Raw genomic sequence first — 15,986 nt, 5'->3', positions numbered from 1 at the left:
AGTGTAAATTTGCTGTCCCCTCAAAATAATACACAGCCATTAAGGTCTAAATCTTGGCAACCAAAGTGGGCCCAAAGCGTCAATATTTTGTGTGGCCACCATTATTTTCCAGCACTGCTTTAACCCTCTTGGGCATGTAGTTCACCAGAGCTTCACAGGTTACCACTGGAGTCCTCTTTTACTCCTCACGGAGCTGGTGGATGTTAGAGATCTTGCGCTCCTCCACCTTCTGTTTGAGGATGCCCCACACATTCTCAATAGGGTTAAGGTCTGGAGACATGTTTGGCCAGTCTTCACCTTTACCCTCAGCTTCTTTAGCTCCCCAGTGCCGGCAGCACTCATGCAGGCCCAGACAATGACACTTCCACCACCATGCTTACCTGTAGGCAAGACACACTTGTCTTTGTACTCCTCACCTGGTTGTCGCCACACACGCTTGACACCATCTGAACCAAATAAGTTTATCTTGGTCTCAGTGGACCACAGGACGTGGTTCCAGTAATCCATGTCCTTAGTCCGCTTGTCTTCAGCAAACTGTTTGCGGGCTTTTTTGTACATCGTCTTTAGAAGAGGCTTCCTTCTGGGACGACAGCCATGCAGACCAATTTGATGCAGTGTGCGGCGTATGGTCTGAGCACTGACAGGCTAACCCCCACCCTTTCAACCTCTGCAGCAATGCTGGCAGCATTCATACATCTATTTCCCAAAGAAAACCTCTGGATATGACGCTGAGCATGTGCACTCAACTTCTTTGGTCGACCATGGCCAGGCCTGTTCTGAGTGGAACCTGTCCTGTGAAACCTCTATATGGTCTTGCTCACCATGCTGCAGCTCGGTTTCAGGGTCTTGGCAATCTTCTTATAGCCTAGGCCATCTTTATGCAGAGCAACAGTTCTTTTTTCAGATCCTCAGAGAGTTCTTTGCCATGAGGTGCCATGTTGAACTTCCAGTGACCAGCATCAGGGAGCGTGAGAGCGATAACACCAAAAGTTAATACACCTGCTCCCCATTCATACCTTAGACCTTGTAATACTAAGGAGTCACATCACACTGGGGAGGGAAAATGGCTAATTTCAACTTAGGGGTGTACTAACTTTTGTTGCCAAGGTTTAGACATAAATAGCTATGTGCTGAGTTATTTTGAGGGGACAGCAAATTTACACTGTTATACAGGCAGTACACTCACTACTTTACATTGTAGCAGAGTGTCATTTCTTCAGGGTTGTTACATGAAAAGATATAATAAAATATTTATAAAAATGTGAGGGGTGTACTCACCTTTGTGAGATACTGTATACTTGAATTACAAACTTTGGCTAAGGCTGTGATAATATTAGTAGATGGAAGCGTTCAATTATTAGCTTTTGAAATACCCTAGTGTGTCTAGGTTTCACAAATGTATAATTAGGGTAAATTGAATTGGCTGGCTTTTCTCAAACAGGACATGGAGGCAGGATTACAAGGTTTGAAAAAACGTGTTTTGAAAAAGCAATATGCTACCTGTACTTGTTGCCCTATAACTTGCAAAAACATTGCATATTTCTAAACTCAGGACAAATTAGAATTTATTAGAATCAATTTAACAGGTTTACTTTAGTTTTGCATTTATTTATGTAGTCATATTGATACTTAGTTTTGTTCCTTATATATGTGACACATATTTGTTCTATTACAAGGTTTGGCTATGCGGATTCATAGTGTGTTTTTAACGCTTTAAGTGTCTTATGGCAATGTAGCCCTGATTATACACTTGGTTCATTTAACCACATGTACATTTGTTGTGTCAGTGTCTATTGATTTATTTCATACATAAAAAGGTAGGATTTATTCATTATTGTTTAATTTCATTAATTTATTTTTAGCTGTATTAATTAAAAATTATATTTTATTACATCATTTATTATTATAGTCATGTTTATTATCTAGCACCTCTTTCTTTTTTATTTGTATTTCCCTAAACTTGCTTGTCTTATTTGGGGCTTCGATACACTCTTAGCATACCAGAGACTCCAGGAGAGGTGCTCCATCTTCTGGTCACCACAGGAAAACTCTGGAATGTGGAAGCAGCAACACTCCCTTAAACGGTGGCGTGTCAGTGAGAATGCCCACCCATGACGTTGGCGTTACCTCCTGCCTCCATCCTGCGAAAGAGGGGACCCTGGGAAGATGGAGCCATAAAGTTCGAAGGTATTACTTCAGTACCATCTAACCAGCTCTGGTAAATTGAATGGAGCCAGGAAAGCCATCCTGACCAAAGGAACATGACCTGTGTTGTTATGATTCTCAAGAATCAAATTTTAAGAGTCATTTAGGTTTTTGTTTATTTAGCATTGCCTTAAATGTGTCATTTTAAAACCGGTTACATAATTTAAGATTGTGTAACAATAACTTAAGGGCTTGTGGCAGCTGTTCTTCGGGGCCCCCTCAACATCCACCATAGTCTGGAGGTCAAGGTCTGTGTAACCATTGACATGGACATCTCTATTAATGTTATGTCCTAGAGATCTGTGAACCATCTGCTGTTGGAGCTGCACAAACCTCTACCTCTTTCAAACCAAAGTATGATTGGACAGGGGGAACCCAAAGAGGAGCTTGCCACAGACCCTATTATGCAAGAAACGAGCCCTGGGTTCCTGCATGTGAGCTAAACATCCTTTTTATTTCATGATTTGGACTTTAATGTCCTAGCCATAAACATTTGTTTTATTATTTAAAAACATTTTCCCAGAACTCTAAATCATGTATGGTTTGAACAACACAATTTCATGATTCACTTAAGCATATTGTTTTAATAACAAATTAAAAAGGCATTCCAAAAACATATTTTATATTTAGTTTTAGCAACATTTGTTCAAATTAGAAACAGGTGGTGGTGAATTCACATGTATTAGAGGCTTAACTGCTGTTGGCGTTAATTGTAAAAATAATTGTTTGTTCCTTGGACTAATATAACTAGCAATAAGGCTACTTAGAAGTGATAAGAGCATATTCATCAGCTTATTCTGGAAAAAACATCTCTCCATGATCATATTAGGGACATACAGTATAGCGAGGGACATATTTCTCTACCAGAGTCATGGCCTGCTCCGCTGCATCTTAAATAGCTAAATTAAACATCAACGCCAACCTCATTGAAATGAACCCCTATTGATGTAAAATATGCTTACAGCCCTCCTGCTGTACTGGTATCTCTCTAACCTTAATCACAAACATAGTCATCCACTTGTTCAATTTGATGCGTGAGGGCTCAAGCGCTTGGACCGGCTCTGAGAAACCATCTCCAACCAAATGATCTAAACAAAAGGAAACTCTGTTAAAACTCATGCTAAGTCACGATAAACTACTTTAAACTAAAAACAGAAACCAAACCAATGTCCCCGCAGGTGAATGACTAGCACTCCTGGGGGATCTCGATAACTGCTCCAAGAGAAGCTGAACCCAGCACATCCCCCTAAAACTGAACCATCACACCCCTGCCTCGTGCAGTGACAAACCCAGCCTCTCCCCACCTGGTCAAACTTACCTCCTGGGCTAAAATATATAGGAATGGCCAATGAGCCACACCTAGGGGGACTGGACCTGAAAAGAACCAAAACACAACGTTGAGCTAGGAACTCCAGCCAAGCATATGATAAAAAACAGCAGCACAAATTAAGTAAACCCAACCTCGCTAACACAGAGCTTTCTGACCTTAATAAATTGTAAATGGGATAGGCAGGATCCCTCCTGATGCATGACAATGGGTCCTTGGACATCAGGTCAAACTGCACAATATCTCAAAAGGGTGGCAGATGGCCAGATCGCCAACCCCTGGGATAGCCTATAACCACACCCAAACACTCTTCCTGAGCACATCAGTTGTTGAGCACCATATCCTACAATCTACTGAACATCTTCCTGAAAAATCCCACCAGGAACCAACTTGTTGGGGCTGACCAGCTGCCCAATACACATTGTCAGATATTTTATGCTAGAAAACATGTATTCTATATATTCTGTATTTACATGAGCACAAAATGGAGTCAGAGCCATTTTATTTTATTTAATCATGTAGTGATTATTTCTTTTTGTCCTTGTTCCCTCTATAATTGAGAACAAAGGAGTATTCATGTAAAATGATGTTTCAGCGTATATATGATACAATTAATGTTATCTTCCATGAGAAAGTTAAGGAGTAGACACTGCATATCCTTAGGAATGTAAATTGGAATGGGGGATACGTCGTAAGACCACCAAAACCTAATTTACTACCTAGGAGGCAACATCTGGAGATATGGGTGACTACAAAGACCTGATTTACTACCTAGGAGGTAACATCTAAAGATAAGGGTGACCATGAATGAATTCCTAACACATATGTAATGGTCTTAAGTTATTTCTTAGACCAGAGCGTCTCTCGCAGGTAAATTAAGAAATTACAACGTGTAAAAATGAGTAGAAATCCTAATTATAATGGGTAAAACCCACCGTTATGATTGGATAATTCCAATCAAGAGGTGGAGGCTATGATAATAAGCTATGTCTTTAAAAGTTTATGTCTTGAATAATTTGGGGGACCTTAAAAACTCACCTTAAAGGCTCACCTAAAAAAGAGAACGCACCCTGAAGACAGACCCTGACGGACTCATTTAATTTACCCCGAAGAATTGGAATCTCAAAATCCTGGCACCATAATCTTACTCTTAGAATTACTTTGAGTCCCAACCTATATAACTTTTAGTAAGTTATATTTCTTTCCACTTAATTTCTTGCCACTGAACCTGGATTAACTTCTACAAGGACCAGTTGGACAACAGCAACAAGTAGTGGTAAATATAATTTTTATTATTCTAAATAGAGGTGAATTTTGTCTTCTTCGTATAGAATTCCCTGTTTCTGGGAAGTACTATATTGCATTATTGTATATGACGGCTTGTGAGACTGCAGCTTATAACCCGTGATAATGACAATAATGAAAAGGTATTTTTACCTGTAGATGAAGTTTGACATTATTTGCATCTATTAGGAATTTCACTAAACACTCTTAGACATTATTAAATTATTTTAATTGTCATATTAGTTAAACTAATATAATAGAGTTAGTGATCTTTTTATTACCGCCTTGATTATTATCATTTTTGGTTGCTGAGTGGGATGGAAATTAATTGTGTGTGTTAGACTCATACAGTAGTAATTCATATTGATAATTATCGATAATATACCGTATTTGAATTGATTCATTTTTGACATGTTTAAGAACTTTGTATTTTGTATTCTGCACTGTGTGACTTATATATAGATTTTATAAATTGCCTTCACAATAAATAATATTTTTGATTGATTATCGTTGTGATATATATCTAATTTGAATTATAATTTTCGGCGATCTGAAAGGATTTAGGATCGGAGATAAAATATAGGGTATCTCCTTAAATTAATATTGTGGATGTGGTACTACAATATTTGGTAGCGTCGTTATTTTGCGTGTGTGATAAAATATTGGTTTTGCCTATTTTGTCTCATTAATATCCCTAACATAATTGGAGGCACTGCTGAGATATTTCACGTAAAAGAATAATTCAAATTATTGATATACGGTAGTTGTTGTCATTTTCGGTTGTTTCACATAGTATATTTCTGGTACTGTGTCTTGTATACTGATCAGTGCATAAAACATGTCTGTATCTAGCAAATCGAGTGCTACTTCTGATGAAGATGTTTCGATGTATAAAGCACAAATGCTGGTACATGTTAATAACATTAAACAGGATATTATGAGAGGTTATCATAAAAATATGAAAATCAAAGAGAATTATGGAGAGTGGCTCCAATCCCTTAAGGATGATGTACAAGTGACCCTAATAAATGAATGGTCTGAAGGATCACCCTTGGTTGGAAATTTGAATGCTATTGTTCAAACATCTGATTTAAAGGAGAGAGAAGGGTTAATCTTATCATCCTGGCCCTACTTCTTTGCATTGGCTTCTCGGTTGTTGCGAGATCGTGAAACTAGAGAAAAAGAAGTGTCTAGTCTCCAGAAAGAGGTGAATGCTTCTAAAGCAGCCCTGGATCAGTTAAATGATACCCAGGCAGAGTACAAACAGTTGAGACTAAAGTTTGATGATTTGACTGATAAGCATTTGGCACTTCATGGCCAGTACTTTGATGCTAAGAGCAGGGTAACTGATTGTCAGTATGATCTTGTTAATTGTCGTGGGGAGATACGAGAACTCCAAGCCAAATTGTCTAACCAGGATAGTGTGCAAATGCCTAAGCTATCTTTGTATGGTGAAGGTGATGAAGGGGTTAAAACCCACACCACCGTAACAGAGTCTGCTGTTCTGAGTGTAAGTAAGCAATTACAAACTCTACAAGAACAGGTTAATCAGGTGGCTTCTGTCCAATCACAGTGGAATCATAAGGTTAAATGTTCTGATACACGCGATTCCTCTGACTCTGATGAGAATCAGAGTAGTGATGAAAGTGATTGTGAATCTTCCGTTTATTCAGAAGGCCATGTTTCAGGTGAACCCTCTGTGATGTTACAAGGTGCCAATACGGCCAGAACACACAGATCAGACGGGCGCTCCCGTAACTTTAAAGGAGCAGTAAAGGGTACTAAGAAATTACCCGTACCTGTCTATGATGCCCCTAAGGTAATTAAATTCCTTAAGGAGACTGTTGCTGAATTTTCTAAAAAAGGCGCAGCTAATATTGCTGATCATTTAGAATCATTTGAAAGGGCAATGCAGTTTTTGGGAATGGATGATGATATCCATAAGAAGCACTATGTGTCGTGGACTTTTTCAAGTCATCACAGACATTACTTTGAAGGTTTACAAAGTATGCGAACCCTTTCTTGGTCTAAAATGAAATATGAGATTAAGTTAGAGTTTGGACAGTATAAAACTGTCTCAGCTGCTAAAAAGGCTGTGTATAATCTGAAATGTAGGCCTCACCAAAGTCCTAGAGAGTTTTTAACTGTTCTAAAGAACGCTTATTCTCTTACAGAACGTAAGCCCAGATATGATTCTCGAGAATTCCGTGATCTTTTCTTCTATGCAATGCCTTCTCCAATTCGGACAAATCTTGCTAGAGATTATGATAGCGATTGTTCGTTAGACTGGCTTGTTAATGAATGCATGACACTGTATACAGTATTGCATGCCAATGATGATTTGTCTGATAAAAAGAGTCAGAAATTTCATGGACAAGAGGTGGCAGAAACCCAAGTCCATCTGGGATTAGAATCACAGAAAAAGAGAAGCTATGCTGAGGTGGTTAAATCCCCAAAACCTCAGAAACAGGAATCGGCTACAGCCTCACCTGTTGTCAGGCCTAAAACTCTTAATGTGGAATCCCAGGATAACAAAGGAAAAAGTCCTACTGCCAAAAAGAATCCACAGTGGAGGAAGGGTAATTCCCAGTGGAATAAAAACCCTCAGACAAGGAGGAAATTTTACAGGACTAATAGGGACAGATCCAGTCAGTCTGAGTCTGATAACTCCCAACAGCCTCAGCCAAATAACTCCAACCCTAATAGGCAGTATAGGAATGGGAAAAACAATTTACGTCATCATGTCAATCAAATGAGTGACCAAATGAAATTGTTAACGGAGCAAATGACTAAATTAAGTCAAACTGTGGCTACAGCGACCACCAATCCTTTTTTAGGGGCAGGTCCTGTCACTATGCCAGCTCCTCCGCAATAGATCATAACGAAGTTAAAGCCGACGTGGCAATGCAGGGATGGTTATCAGATGATATAATTCCTAACCCTGTTTTACTTCCAGATCTTAATCATCTATCAGATGATTGTGTTAATGATGGTAAAACCTATGTGGTCCCTCCATTTTTGGCTAGGGGGGACGTGTCTGTAACTTTGTCTTCTATATTGCAGTCAGACCAAATGAGTCCGCAAGCTAACTTGTCTTTAAAAGCACCTAGTTCCCAGGAACCGGCTCTGAAGGAGTTAACCGATGAGATGCCGACCGCTAGTAACAGCTTGAATGCTCAAGACATTCCTGAGAAGGAAGAACTAGTGGGTAAGAATGTGCATACATCAGTACAGGTTGGAACTACTGCTGTGACAGGTAACATATGGAAGACAAGTGACATGCTGACACATTCTAAGTTCTTATGTGAACTAGAAGAATATGAAGGAAGATATTATGTCTCTGTAAATGTACAGGATTCATTACCACAACCCTTCATGGGGTTAATTGACACTGGGTCACAGGCGACTATATTGTCAAATGTGTACTTTCAACAGGTAATGAACTTAGCAACAGAAAAGCCCAAGCTAAGAGATTTTCCAAATACTCTACTGAGTGTTGGAGGTAATTCCCTTCATGTCATAGGTTCAACCTGGTTAAAATTTACCATAGGTAATAAGACCTTGAGACACCCGGTAATAGTGGTAAATCTCCCCTATGACCGATTGATTTTGGGTATAGATCTACTCAGAAGACTTAATGTAATCATAGATTGTGTGAATGGGATTGTATGGTCACAAGCCAAAGTACCCATTCCATATGATAAGTCTCATCAGCAATCCAGGCGTAGTTGCCATGTGATTGAGGAAAGGCCGGACTCAATTGAAATTCATTTTAGGAATAGTCAGTCATCTGATGTTACTGTTTTGCAGGTTAATGATTTTATTTCCCCTGCAGATGATCATTCCATAAAAGTTCAACCGGAGAGGATCCGAAATGTCTCTCTGGAAGGCGATGTTTTAACCATTTCTCTTCACAGGAATTATGTGGAATCTGTGGAATCAGCAGGTCATGTTCAATTCCTTGACAAAATTGAAAGGGTTAATAACAATTTATTTTTTCCTGTTCAAGTGAATGATCTAGGGAGAAGTAAGAATGCCAAGCTAAACTTGGAGAGTGAAAACAGCTATATTAGCAAGAGTCTGTTAAAGCAGATCGCTAATCCTAAAATGATCCGGTATCTTTCTCCCCAAGACAGGTGGATCCATAATCTGGACGGCGAATCGGATAGCCATAATATTATTGCAAAATGTTTATTATCCATTTCTATTGGAAATAAGACAGCCAAACATTTGTTTCTGGTGTTGGACGAACCTCGTTACCAGATTTATGTGGGCAATGATATTATACATCGCTTTGCTATCAATTTGGATCTGATTAATTCTAATCTGTGGACCAGATTAAAAGGCGATCCTTGTGAATTTCAGGATGAAGATGAAGCACTGAAATCGGCACAGTTATTGCCATATGCAGTCAGCGTTCAAATACCTGAAGATGTAACCATTCCACAAGGGAGTAGTAACTTTCTTCTACCCATACAGGTTAAGAAAGGCCAGAGATTGAGAAATCCTAATGCATTTATCTGTTTATCCAACCGGATGCAGCAGCTAGGTGTCATGGTAACACCTACACCAATGGTAAATATCCATGGAAACCCTATTTATGTTGTTATAAACAACATTGCACCTCATAATATTACCTTATCCAAAGGTACTGTTGTAGGTTTGGCATTGGATTCAGAATATTATACTTTTGGATTTCAAAATCATGTTATAGGTCTCATTCCTGAAGAATACCTGACAGAAGAACAGATAGTGGAACAAACGTTTAATTCTATTCCAGAAGGTTTATTCACTATCCAATCTGTTTATCCTTTCAGTATAGGTGAAGGTTCGTGCAGGATTGAAGAATCCTCCATCGTCTTTGACCACCTAATTGATGAACAAGAATATCATGACCAAAAGAAAATTAATCCACCTGGAGAGGATCTAACCTCTAAACTTGAGGAATCCTTTGAAATAGGTCAACCTGAAGTTTTTCCTGGATTTCAGGAAAGGGTGGAAGAACAGATATCCATGGCTGATGCTTGCGCTAATGACAGTGAACGTCAACAGCTAAGGGAAATCCTAATGGAGTTCCAAGAGATCTTTGCCAAAGATTCTTATGATTGTGGTTTTACTAACCTTCATGTCGCTAGGATCCAGACTGATCCCGATCTACCACCCGTATGTATCAAGCAATATAGACTACCTTTAGCGTCCTATGATGCGCTACAGGATATCATTCGGAATTTAAAGGACCGTGGCATTATCCGTTCTGTACATAGTTCGTATAATAACCCCATCCTAGGAATTCTGAAGCCTAATGGTCAATGGCGTTTGTGTGCTGATTTAAGACAGCTAAATAAACGTGTGTATATGTCTGGATGGCCTGTACCCTACATAGACCAATACTTGGTACAAATGCAAGGATCCAAAATATTCACTGCCCTAGATTGTGCCCAGGGATACTGGACTATTCCGGTACACAAGGAGGACCAATACAAGTTGGCCTTTACATTTGGAAAACAGCAGTATACTTGGACCCGGATGCCTTTTGGTTATATAAATTCTGGTCATGAATTTGCTGTATTCATGCATAAAGTTATGCCTGATGCATTTGAAAGGGGAACCTTGGCCTACGTGGATGATATTTTACTCAAAAGTACTTCTTTTGATAAACATATTCTGGAGATCCGACATGTTCTTAATCAATTAAGAGAAGCAGGAGTTAAACTTTCATTACAGAAAGCCCAATGGTGTCGTACCAAAGTCAACTTCCTTGGACACGAGGTAACTTCTGAAGGGTTAAGTCCACAGAAGAAGAAAGTTGAAGCCGTTCTGAATGCCAAAACTCCTACTAATGTCAAAGAATTAAGATCATTCTTAGGAATGATTAATTATTCCCGTAAGTTTATTGATAACTATGCAGAAATAACAAAACCTCTTTTACAGCTGCTTAAGAAAGACGTAAGATGGAACTGGGGGGAAGCCCAGAACAAAGCCATAGCTGAGCTGAGGAGAAAACTCACTCAGGCACCCTGTTTGGCATATCCGGAGGGAGGTAAGCCTTTCTATCTGGAAACAGGATTTACTAATTTAAGCATAAGTGCGGTTTTGTATCAAAAACAGGACAATCTGAACAAGGTCATCGCATATGCAAGCAAAACCTTGTCACCGGTTGAAATGAAATTCAACAACTGTGAGAAAGCTTTATTGTCTACAGTATGGGCATTACAGAATTTTCGGAGCTATATACACGGCGAGAAGATTATTGTAGAAACTGCTCACCAACCTCTACAATATTTGCAGAGCGACAGGATACGAGACGGTAATCTTTCTAACAGTAGAATTACTGCATGGACTTTATTCTTACAGGGATGGCCGTTAGAAGTCCGTTATAATCAAAATAAGAAGAATGTAGTTGCCCAAGGACTAGCAGATCTACATGATTGTGTTACTCTACCTCTGGATGATAACTCTACTGGAGATGATTTCCTAGAGGAACAATTACTTTCTCCGTATAAAGCTTATGACGAGGAATATTGTCGACCACTATCATGTGTATACATAGATGGTTGTTCATATCATATCACTGTTGATAATGAACGAAAATTGGTTGCAGGTATTGGAATCACCTGGACAGGTGATTATCCAGATATATCTGTGGGATACAGCATTGGTCCTAAAAGCAGTCAGATAGCTGAACTTTGTGCCGTATATAAGACCATTCAAATGGCAATTGAATATGGTATTAAAGAGTTTGTTATAATAACGGATTCTAACTACGTGCGCAACAGTTTTGTCGAGTATCTGCCTAGCTGGAAACGTAACCAAATGCTGAGAAGTAACAATAAACCTGTGAAACATGGTAAGCTGTTTTGTAAGATTGATGAATTGGTAATCAAATATGGTTTGACCATTTACTGGAAGAAAACCAAAGGTCATTCTAAGATACAAAGTATCGATAAAGAAGGTAATGATTTGGCTGATTCATTAGCAAAACAGGCAGCCATCAATGGAGAACTTTTTAACATTGATGATCTTACTGGATCAATTCAGATTGAAGCCATAACTAGACAGCAAGCTAGAAATGAAGTGGACCTTAATATTGCACAGTGGAGTCAAGAATTTCCCAATGAGGATCTGATCACTAGTCAAAAGAACGATCCCGTTATTGGTCGATTTTATGAATATATAAAAGATCCTATTGCCAATCCTATCACTGATGATGATTGTAAGAATAATGAAGACTTGCGAATCTTGATGAGATATAAAGTCCAATTCAACTTGATGGATGGATTGCTGATCAGGACATCCAAACATGGCATACAACAATGGGTAGTTCCTACCACCTTCAGAGGTTTAATGTTGCAACACGCACATGATGCACCTACATCTGGTCATCGTGGGGATAAGATCACCTACGAAATATTGCGTGATTATGCCTATTGGCCACATATGCTAAGAGATGTGCAAACTTATTGTCGAGGATGTTTGATTTGTCCGCAATTCCAACCTCATGCTCCAACTCATCGTGCACCACTTCAGAAACGAGGAATGTCTCTACCTTGGTCTGACATACAAATCGATTTCATAGGACCTGTAACTAGATCCTCAAGAGGTAACAAGTATATGTTAACTGTTACATGTATGTTCACCAAATGGGTAGAATGTATTCCATGCAGAGAGAACACTAGTTCTGTGTGTGCAGCATTACTAATCAATCATGTATTTTCCAGATTTGGCCTTCCTCAGAGAATCGAGTCAGATCGTGGAAGTCATTTCACAAGTGAAGTGATGACAAAAATGTGGAAAATCCTAGGTGTGAAACGCAAGTTACATATCGCCTACCGTGCAGCTTCTAGCGGAGGGGTAGAGCGTTATAACCAGTCCATAGTAAATATACTCAAAAAGTATGTGAAAGAATCTGGCAAGGACTGGGATATTAAATTGCCTTTAGTTCTAATGGCTATTAGAGCTACACCTAGTACTGCTACTAAGATGTCACCTTTTGAACTGATGACAGGCAGGAAGATGGTTTTACCACAACATTTGCTATATCGTACATCTGATCATAATTTGATCAACGCTGCAACAACCCATCAGTATGTTGAAAATCTACGTAAACATCTTCAACATGCATTTGCTTTCGCACAAAAGAATCTAGGAAAAGCAGCAATCAGTGCTAAAACCTACTATGATCTGAAGACTACCAAGAAAGAATATGAAATCTCCGACCAAGTTTATCTGTATAACTTTGCACGAAACCAAGTGAAGGAAAAGAAGTTTCTACCTTCTTGGAAGGGTCCATATGTCATAATTGACAAGATTTCACCAGTAGCTTATAAGATCAAGATTCCTAAAGATGGTGATTTTGTTGAAAAATGGGTTCACATTAACCAGTTGCGTGTTTGTCATCCTAGATCTCAGTTAAGAATTATAGATAATGATTCGGAAATAGAAGACTGAACACCTGTGTGGAATCAGAAGATCCAAATCAACAATGTGGTATCGTATACAACTTGACAGATGTGTTATGTTATGCGATCATGTATATCCATATTATTAATTTCCATACCATCCAGCAACTATATCAATATCGATAGGTAGATTGGATAGCTATGTTTTAATGTCATGTGATATTACAAGTACGTATACTCATATCTTCTTCTTTTTGAATATTAAGACAAGGATTCGAGTTCTGAAAGATGTCCAAGAAGGATGTGGCGATCGTCTGGATCGTATAACTCCTGTGTCACGAGATGCGGATGGAATCGATCGCAGAGCCTGGACCATCCTCTGGCATCATGATCCAAGAGACTCCTGGATTCATCCTTACAGAAAAGAGGATCCTAACACAACGTGTGTTTGTCAGCTTAGACCCGAAGATCTCCATCGAAAAACAGTACAACGTTTCATCGATGCAGCTCCCTGAATTAAAGGCCTGGTACCAGATGCATCTTGAAAGAGCACAAAGACGCGTTCAAGAAATTTTGGAACAAGCCAGGAAGCCGTTTGTATCGAGCTCCATCACAATGAATCATCGAGCTAAAAGATTCCTTGTTGCCTTAATTGTCGCCTTGGTCTGTACAGCCATAGGTGCAGTCGTTGCAACCGGTATGTCTGCCGCAAACTCTGTTTCTGTTCAAACTTTGGAGAACGAAATTCGAGGCTTAAAAGGAGAAATCAATGCTATTCATCGGGAAATGGAACGACAACGAGAGTATTTAGTAGACTTAATGGTTATGGTAAATGATACCATTGTAACCACGAATATGCATTCCAAATTAATCTCTCACTCCATTAATCTGCACCAAAGTCATGAACAATTCAAACGTGAACTTTTGTTTGTGCACGACCCGATATTATTCCACACACTTTCATTTTTGGATGAAGTGCAATCTGGAATGACTGATTTAACCAGAGGACACATTTCTTTATATTTTGTGTCAGAGACATCGTTCGTAACATGATTACTAAAGTGAATGTCGATACAGAAAGTTTTCATTAATGACTTCTCTTACAGGAGCAAAGGTGTTCCAATCTGTGCATTATACCCCTGCACGTCCCATGTCGGACGATATGATTTGAAGTCGTTAATACGTATCTGACGCTTGTTTAGATCATTCTAAAGCAAACTGGATTTTGCTTTGTCATAATCTAAAGGGGGGATTATGTCAGATATTTTATGCTAGAAAACATGTATTCTATATATTCTGTATTTACATGAGCACAAAATGGAGTCAGAGCCATTTTATTTTATTTAATCATGTAGTGATTATTTCTTTTTGTCCTTGTTCCCTCTATAATTGAGAACAAAGGAGTATTCATGTAAAATGATGTTTCAGCGTATATATGATACAATTAATGTTATCTTCCATGAGAAAGTTAAGGAGTAGACACTGCATATCCTTAGGAATGTAAATTGGAATGGGGGATACGTCGTAAGACCACCAAAACCTAATTTACTACCTAGGAGGCAACATCTGGAGATATGGGTGACTACAAAGACCTGATTTACTACCTAGGAGGTAACATCTAAAGATAAGGGTGACCATGAATGAATTCCTAACACATATGTAATGGTCTTAAGTTATTTCTTAGACCAGAGCGTCTCTCGCAGGTAAATTAAGAAATTACAACGTGTAAAAATGAGTAGAAATCCTAATTATAATGGGTAAAACCCACCGTTATGATTGGATAATTCCAATCAAGAGGTGGAGGCTATGATAATAAGCTATGTCTTTAAAAGTTTATGTCTTGAATAATTTGGGGGACCTTAAAAACTCACCTTAAAGGCTCACCTAAAAAAGAGAACGCACCCTGAAGACAGACCCTGACGGACTCATTTAATTTACCCCGAAGAATTGGAATCTCAAAATCCTGGCACCATAATCTTACTCTTAGAATTACTTTGAGTCCCAACCTATATAACTTTTAGTAAGTTATATTTCTTTCCACTTAATTTCTTGCCACTGAACCTGGATTAACTTCTACAAGGACCAGTTGGACAACAGCAACAAGTAGTGGTAAATATAATTTTTATTATTCTAAATAGAGGTGAATTTTGTCTTCTTCGTATAGAATTCCCTGTTTCTGGGAAGTACTATATTGCATTATTGTATATGACGGCTTGTGAGACTGCAGCTTATAACCCGTGATAATGACAATAATGAAAAGGTATTTTTACCTGTAGATGAAGTTTGACATTATTTGCATCTATTAGGAATTTCACTAAACACTCTTAGACATTATTAAATTATTTTAATTGTCATATTAGTTAAACTAATATAATAGAGTTAGTGATCTTTTTATTACCGCCTTGATTATTATCATTTTTGGTTGCTGAGTGGGATGGAAATTAATTGTGTGTGTTAGACTCATACAGTAGTAATTCATATTGATAATTATCGATAATATACCGTATTTGAATTGATTCATTTTTGACATGTTTAAGAACTTTGTATTTTGTATTCTGCACTGTGTGACTTATATATAGATTTTATAAATTGCCTTCACAATAAATAATATTTTTGATTGATTATCGTTGTGATATATATCTAATTTGAATTATAATTTTCGGCGATCTGAAAGGATTTAGGATCGGAGATAAAATATAGGGTATCTCCTTAAATTAATATTGTGGATGTGGTACTACAATATTTGGTAGCGTCGTTATTTTGCGTGTGTG

This window comes from Spea bombifrons, chromosome 6 (genome assembly GCF_027358695.1).
Source record: "Spea bombifrons isolate aSpeBom1 chromosome 6, aSpeBom1.2.pri, whole genome shotgun sequence".
NCBI lineage: Eukaryota > Metazoa > Chordata > Amphibia > Anura > Pelobatidae > Spea > Spea bombifrons.
This window is presented reverse-complemented; position numbering follows the sequence as displayed.